The sequence below is a fragment of the Aythya ferina genome (assembly GCF_964211825.1).
Source record: "Aythya ferina genome assembly, contig: HAP1_SCAFFOLD_88, whole genome shotgun sequence".
Taxonomy (NCBI): Eukaryota; Metazoa; Chordata; class Aves; order Anseriformes; family Anatidae; genus Aythya; species Aythya ferina.
The window spans coordinates 467,675-475,573 of record NW_028181427.1 but is presented as its reverse complement, the minus strand read 5'-3'; positions in this window follow the sequence as shown (position 1 = coordinate 475,573).

The following is a 7,899-nucleotide window of genomic DNA, read 5'->3' as shown; positions in this document are numbered from 1 at the left end:
GCCTCCTATCACCGGTCGCCTGAGAGGAGAGCTCGGTGCCTCCCTGTCTGCTCCCCGTCACAAGGAAGTTGTAGACAGACGTGTTTTGCTGTTAACATACTCCAGAAAAGCCCTTTCTCTTAGCCACCCCGGTACTGGCCAGCTTCAACCCCAGCCGAGCTTTTGGCCATACAAACTTTCTCCCTTCCCTCTGAAAAAGGTGAATGCCCCCTGCCCCATTGGTCGTGGACCCACACCCCGCTGCCTTCACTCACTGCTGCAGATTTCATGGATCTTCCTCTCGCTCTGGTCCTTGCAGTGCTGTGCGGCAAGACCTAGGCACAAAGCTGCTGTCAGAAGCCTGCAAGGCGCCCCCCAGGCCCACTCGCATGGGGACCCAGTCCCGGGGGGGACTCTAGGGACACTGGGGCTGGCAAAGGCTGACAAAAGAGGGACCCTGGGGGCTGTGGCTCACCGATGAATCTGATGGCTGCCTCCCGCAAGGCGACCTGAGTGTGCTGCAGGTACGGCAGGCTCTGCTGCAGGTATTTCTCCACCTTTCTCTTGTCCTGCATGAGCTGGAGAGAGTGCAAGGTTACGGGGCTTGCAGACCCTGCCCAGCTGGACAGACCACTCCCTCCTGCCAACACCCCCCCTTCCCCTCAGGCCATTCCCATCTCCCAGCCACGAGCCCTGTGGGGCTGGGGTTTTGAGGTATGGAGAGAGCTGTTGTCTTTACCAAGCACTCTGCGATCCTCCAGGTCTGCTCTGTCTGCGCCAGGTGCTTGAGTTTTTCCTGCTTCAGGAAGTTTGCAGCGGTGACAAGGGCTTCCAGGGAGGCCTGCAGAGCAGCAGAGGCTGAGATGGCACCAGAGCCCAGGGAAGGGGACCTGGCAGCCCCCACCTCTTGGCAGGGCTGCAGGCCTTTCCCAGCCCACGGTGGGATAATGCAGTGGGGGGTGAGTGTGAACTGCGTTTGGCATAAGGAAGGAGGGGAGCTGTGCCCCCATTCTCCATGACGCAGGCGGCTGCACCCCGAAGGGACACACATGCCAAGTGCCCAATTACCTTCAGCCCTGGCCCCGGACACCCAGGCAACCCCTGTGGTGTCAGTCTGCTAGTCCCTCTAGTCAGGTATGCCATACGCACCTTGGCCACGCTCTGGGTCTGGTCACTCAGGTGAAAAAAGAGTGGGAGCAGGCTCCTCTGCACGACCTTCTTCAGCTGCCTCTTGTGGCGCCACAACGCAGCCTGCATCACTTTGTTGTAGAGGCAGATGGAGAGCTCTTGCAGCTGGCTGCACTCCTGGTAGGAGGAAGAGAGGAAGACTTCAGCAAGAGCTGCTCCCTGCCCGCGGTGAGCAGGGGCGTTAGGGTGGCTGACGTGAACGGAGGTGCTACAGAATCAGAGTGTGCTCAAAGGAGCTGTGGCCAGATCTGTAGCCACAGTGAAAGGACGCAGCCCCACTAGAGGGAACGTAAGAGGCCTCCTTCACGGGGGGCAGCTGTCATGAGAGTGCCCATTTGTGGGCTCAGGTCCCGCAGCAGCCTTACATCGTTAAACAGTGGCAGGATGTCCCCAGCCACTTGCAGAGCGATGGAGCTGGCCTGCTTCCTCTTCACGTGGTCCATCACGTTTCCGATGAGAAGCAGGGCCTTCATCTTGGTGTCAGCCCTGGCAACCTGCAGGCCCTGAATGATGCCTGGCAGCAGCACGGGAAGTTTTCTTGCCTGGAGGAAGGACAGAGTTTCCGTTTGGTGAAACGATGAAAGGCCACCCTGGGCAGAAGCCTGTGGTGCCAGAGCACCAGGCTGCCATCTTGCTCGCGCAGAGGCAGCACGACGAAAAGGAGGGCAGCTGAGCAAAGACTCTGTGCCCCCTTTCGGACCCGCCCCAAAAGGTACATGGCATGCATGGAAAGCTCCCCAGAGAGCCGCTGGGCCCCTCCATGGCCAGCTCATTTCTTGGCCATTTCTTCTGCGCCACAGAGCTGCGGGCAGAGCAGAGCTCTCCCAGCTGGCCGGGAGCAGGCCATGATACCTTCAGGACAAAGGCCCACCGGCCTTCACAGTAGTGTGCCCTACTCACCATGACAGGTGTCTCTGACGCTCGGAGGAGAGCGCTGAGCACCAGCGAGTGCGTCACTCGGTTGGGATGCTTCAAGAGCCTCTGGAGATGGTGCAGGGCCCCCGAGTCGTCTTCTCCAACATCTGGGTGGGCCAGCAGCTGAAAGGAACACAGCATTGAGAGACTGTCAGAGGCTGCAGGCAGCTCCCGGCTCTCCCGGCGCCTCAGGCCAGGGGCCCCGGGGCCAGGCAGCCTGTCCTGGGGCAGCTGTGGCTGTGGAGGGCCGCAGGGCCGCTGAGTGCCCTGTGCCTGGCAGCACCCAGCAGCCTTTCTTTGCTTGCTGCTCCCGCACGGACGTCCTGGAGGAGCTGCCAGTTTGGGGGTAGATGGGCAGAGGCACACACACGGCCCTGAAGAGGAGCAAGGCCTCGTCCAGTAACTCACCGCCAAGTGAGGGATGCAGTTGTCCTCTGAGATGAAGCCCGGGAGCCTGCGCAGCTTCTGCTCCTGGAGCACGCTAAGTGTCTCCCTCAGGACATTCTCCATCGTCTGGTGCTGGGAGAACATGGTTTCCCACATGGCCAGGGCAGCGCTGCAAGGACGAAGCACTCAGTCAGCAGGGCACACTCCGCCCCAGCGCCGTGGCCTGCACAGGCCCCGCAGGCCCCAGGCTGTCCTGCAGCCCTGGCCCTGCCGCCCCCCTCCCTTGGGGTGCCCTGGGAGCCTTGTCCAGGCAAGCAGGAGAGGGCAGAGATGACGTTCCCTGTGGTGGCAGGGATCCTGGCTGGCTTGCTCAGCTCTGGCTGCCCTGGCTGTGGCCAAGGAACCACGGCTGGCAAGCATGGCGGCGTGGAGGGCCCTGCTCTGGAAACGCAGCGTGCAGTTTGCTGTGGATGTGTCAGGCGGATGTGTCCTGTCCCCTCCCCTCCCATACAAGAAGCCCTGAAGGTTGGCATGCCTGTCAGATGATGGCGAGATCTGCAGCAGGGTGCTGGCCACCTCCCTTGGCCGCTGGTTGGCCAGCCAGAGGATGAGGATGTCCAGGCTGCGCCGGGCTGATGCCGTGTTGATGCACTCCACGTGTCTGTAGATGCACCTCACGATCTCTGGCACCTGGAGAGGCAAAAGTGGAGTGCAGACGTATTTTCAGCCACTACTCACACAACTGCCCTTCCCATCGCTCTGGGATGGCTTCCAGGGATTGCCTGAGGTGCCTGAGAGGGCTGGACGTGGCAGGGAGGAAGCGGGGCCTGACATGGGCTAACGGGCAGGGCAATCCAACTACAGGCCACTTACGTCGGTCAGCCAGGAGGCAGGGTCTTCGATGGCCATATCCAGAACAATGCCGGCCTCCTGCTTGTCGTATATGTTGGAGTCTCTCAGGGCTTCAATGACCTGGAGGATGACGTCTGTCCTCTGAGACTGCTGGAGGTATTTTCCAAAGTTCTGCAAGGAGGAAGGGACGTAAGACACGTTGCAGCAAGTGCCCTGATGGTGCTGCAGAACTGAGCGGTGAGAGCAGCTCTGGAGACAGATGCCTGGCCGTGCTGGCAGCAGCGCCCACGGGAAAGCAGGAAGCAGGGGCTGCAGTCCCTGCGTGGTGGGGGCTGAGAAGAGCCCTCGGGGTGAGGGACCAGGGTTGGAGGCACGGGCCCAGGGTGCTGGCCCTGCAGATATGTGGGGCTTGCCGGTGGCCAGGAGGGCCAGGAGGAGCTGCTGCTGTGAGGCTGGAGTACCGCCTATGGAGAGGTCCTACTCAGGGACAGCAGGACCGCGCGGGCCAGAACAGCGAGGCCACACCAGCCGCACTGATGCCGGAGCCCTGTGTTCCCACAAGTCTCCTGCTGCTGCTGGGACAAGTGTGCCAGGAAGGGAGGAACTCATTACCGTGGCAATGTCCGTGGTAGTGGGCGAAGGAAGCCACGGTACGGCCTTGGCTTTCCCTTGAGGCTGTTGACTAGCTTCTGGTGCTGTTCTTCCTAAACACGGCAGCGGAGGGGGACAAAAAGAAGAAGATTCACAAGGACAAGCCACTTTTGTTAGGAGGCTTACCAAGTGGCGAAAAGAGCTTTTGAGTAGGAATGGCTGAGGAGGGCGGAGATGCTGCAGAGCCCTATGTTAGCACTATGTTAGCACTATCTGAGCTGCATAAAACCGTGCATGTGGTTCACTAAACCTTCCAATTCTTCTTAGATGTGAGAACATTTCACCACCAGGAATGGGAGGCAGTGTTGGACAGAGATGGAAAGCAAAGGCAGACAGCTGATGGGAGCAACGGAGATGGCAAGAGAGCAAGGGGTGACGTGTGCCTCAGGGGTACGCATGCAAATGCTCCCAGCCTGGGACACGCAAAGGAACGAGAGCCCTGCGTGCAATCGCACAACTAAAACGCTCTTGGCCTAACTGAGGTGTGGGGGGTGGCTCGAAGGGCTGGAGCGCTGTAGTGCAGGGATATGAGGGGTACATACAGGGATCCTCTCTCTAGGAAGACCGCTCTAGAGGTCTCCACAAGAGCGCTCCTTGGCACTACTTAGGAAAAGAAGCAAGTGCCTCAGGCAGTGCCTGTGTCTGGAGGGGAAGGAAGCCCAACACAGCTTCTCTTACTGTTTGTCTGGAGGAATCGGAAGAGGTAGTGAAGGGCATCCAAAGCCTCCCATCGTAGCTGCCAGTTCTTGCAAGTGTGGCAAAGGAGGAGCCATCCCACCAACTGTCCCAGGAGCGGCACATTGCACTCTGTGCATCCGTTCGTGGGTCCTCCATCGGCGCTGTGGTCCTGGGCGAGGGAGACAAGGAGGGAAGTGCTGTGGGAGGCAGCTGGGGCCGAAGTCCTGGAGCCAAGAGTGTGCCCAGGGCTGGGTCCCAGGTGAGTCAGCAGCCTCGGCCATGCCTGCTCTCCCACCGTGCTCCCTGGGCGCTTGAGGCCTGCACAGGACGGGGGGCAGAGCTGGCGCCTGAGAGTGCTCTCAGGGACTGCGAACATCCCCCAGGATCGGGGTCCATGGGCAAAGGAGGGCTGAAGGCCCTTGCTTCAGGGCTGAGCCCTAGCTGAGGGTCTGTAGCCGGGCTTGCCTCGGCAGCACCCCTGAGCTGCAGGCTGATGTGGTCTGCGGGGAAGGGGAGGTGGGCTGGCTGGAGGGGTGCGTGGCTCCTTACCTCCGGTGAGAATCTTGTGGGTAGCCATCTGGTCAGCTTCACGGCCCTCCCCACGGCCCTCTCGCAAATAGCTTCGCTGTGGGAGCTGGCAAAGGGCAGCAGAATCTGTGAGGGGAGAAAGTGCTGGTCTGCCCTGGGAGCTGATGCCTGCTAAAGCAGGAGCATCAGTGCTGGGCTCCCGCAGCCCTCCGATCTCGGGAGGAAAGCGCCGCGGACAGGGAGGCAGGTGGACAGCAGCAGCACCAGTGGTGACCAGTGCAGTGCCTCGGAAGAGGGGTCCAATTCCTGCCGCTGCGTTGACGCAAAGGAAGCCCAGGAGCGCCATGGGCAAGGCTTTTCTCCGACACAGGAGGAGTCTGTGGAGGGGAAAGGTCTGCAGCCAGGGGATACGGGGCTGCCAGAAGACCTGAGTGGGCAGCCCCCGGTTCCCCCAAGGGAGGCGGGCACCCTTCCTGCCCTGTGCTGCCTGTGCGTGGCACTGCAGTAGGGCCTGTCCGTTCCGGAGTGGATGCTGAATTCCCTCCGGGTGAGGAAGCGCCCCTGGGAACCCCGCTCTTGGCAAGTGGCAGACCTGCAAGATGTCCTGCAGCTCCCAGAAGCCGGAGACAGGAGAATTTCTGATGAATAGGCCCAGCATGCGGTCCATGGCGTCCAGGGTCTGCAAGGACAACAAAGGGGTGGCAGTGGATCTCCAGTCCCTCTCCCTCTGCCAGGATCTGCACAGATCTCAGCACAGAGCAGCCAGGGATCAACCCAGAGGGATGGGTGTTCCAAGAGCTCTCCCAGAACATACCTCCAAGTAGTTGATGCGGCTTGGGCCCTCCAAATGCTCGTGTGAGGGCAGCAGGAATACACTGTTGAAAGACGCGAGCAGGATGCTCTTCTTCCTGCCCTCCAGTGCTGACTTGACATAGCTGCAAAGAAAGCAAGGGGCCTCATTGTCACGTTGTCATGGAGCAGGGCCTCAGGGCCTCAGGGAGGAGAACGCAGCACTGCGGGGCCTCGGTCCCTGCCATGGGGGCTGCCTTCCACCTTCCAGAAGCCCCGAGGCTTGGCGAGCAGCGGCCCCGCGGCCGGCACTGCCAGGCTGCTGCCTAGACAGGGGAAGCCTGGAAGCCAGGCCCAGGGCCAGAGCAGGGGCTGGGCACGTACCTCAAGTGGCCAAGTGCAAGCATGGCTTGCTGCTGCACCGCTGTGTTCAGAACGTCCAAGGGCTCGTCTTCCAGCAGCACCTGCACAGCACAACCGGGATGGCACCGGGCATCGGGCAGCACAGCTTGGCAGCGCCAGCAGAGCTGGTCCAGGTCAGAAGGGCCGGTGGAGCCCCAGTGCCCCCAGCCAGCTGTGGCACCAGAGGGCCGCCCTGCCACCTCCCTGCTGCTGACGGGGCTTCTCAATGGCCCCAAGGCCGTCAGCGGCAGCTGAGTGTCCACGCAGCGCTTGCCCCCGCCAAAGCCCTCGAGAGTCCCGTCCCCACAGCCTGCCCTTGCACCCCTCCCAGAGCCACCAGGGGGTGTCCCCTCACCTTAATATGCTCTGCCAGCTGGTATTTGCTGCAGAAGGCATCGAGGCCGCTCCACAGGCCGCGCCTTCTGGCAGTTCTGAACACTCTGATGACGCTCCTTAGGAACTTCATCTTCTGGCTTTTATCCTGGCAGCCGGGTGGCAGAGAGAACAACGGGGAGCGTGAGAGGGGAGACCCATGGCCGGCAGCAGGACCAAAGCCTCGAGGGGCTCAGGGCTGTGCGGGGCTCCTGGAGGGCGGCAGCTCTGCCTCGCCAGCAGCCCGCCAGCATCCTGGCAGCAGAGCTGCGCGACCCTCAGGAGACACAGGCACAGCCACCATGGCAAGGCCACACCTACCTGTTGTGTGCTGCTGATGAAGGACATAATGCTGTGCAAGCTCTCCGCTTCTTTCTTGTAGACAGCTAACTTGTCAGCTTCTAAGAAGGCAGGAGAAGAAGGAGGGTTGTAGAGGGTGGCCAAAGGCAGGAGGGAGGAGAGGAAGGAGCTCTGGCCTCCCTCCAGCCCCGTGCTTGCTCCCTTGGCACAACCTCCCTGGGGGTGTCTGGGGGCTGGGCTGCCATGCTGGTCCTGACGCTGAGCAGGGTGCTCTTGCTGGCCCCCCCGCTCCCTAGCCCCAGCCCTGCTCCCCCTGACGGGGGCCCTCGCTCACCATTCAACAGCGGCCCATGGTGTTCAGTGGGAGCTGTGTTCTCCTGACGAGCCTCGGGCTCCACCCAGGCCAGCATGGGCCTACTGGGTGGTCGTCTCTCCCCCATCCTGCGGGCTGAGGGTAGAGAAGAGGCAATCTCACAGAAATGGCTCGGCGCTGTGTGAAGACGCGGGCTACGCTCGGGGACTGCTCCGCAGCCTCGTGCTCCTGCCCTGTCCCGTCACAGCCGTGCCAGACACTGGGTGGCCGGGGCTGGCTGCTCTGGCTTTTATAGGCAGCAGTGGGGAGTGCCCCGATGACGTCACAAAGGGCCCTTCTGTGACCCGCTGCCGACTCGGGGAGGGCCGGGTGTCCCCTGCAGGGGCACAGGGGCAGCTTGGAGAGAGGGAGGTGGGGGAATCTCATCGAGTCGAGATAGAGCGCTGACGGCATTAAGCTAGGATGCTACTCAGTGTCTTTGCTAACCGTGGTGCATTGTGCAAATTACCTAAAGCAAGAAGCCGTGGGCCCCTTCCCAAGGTCAG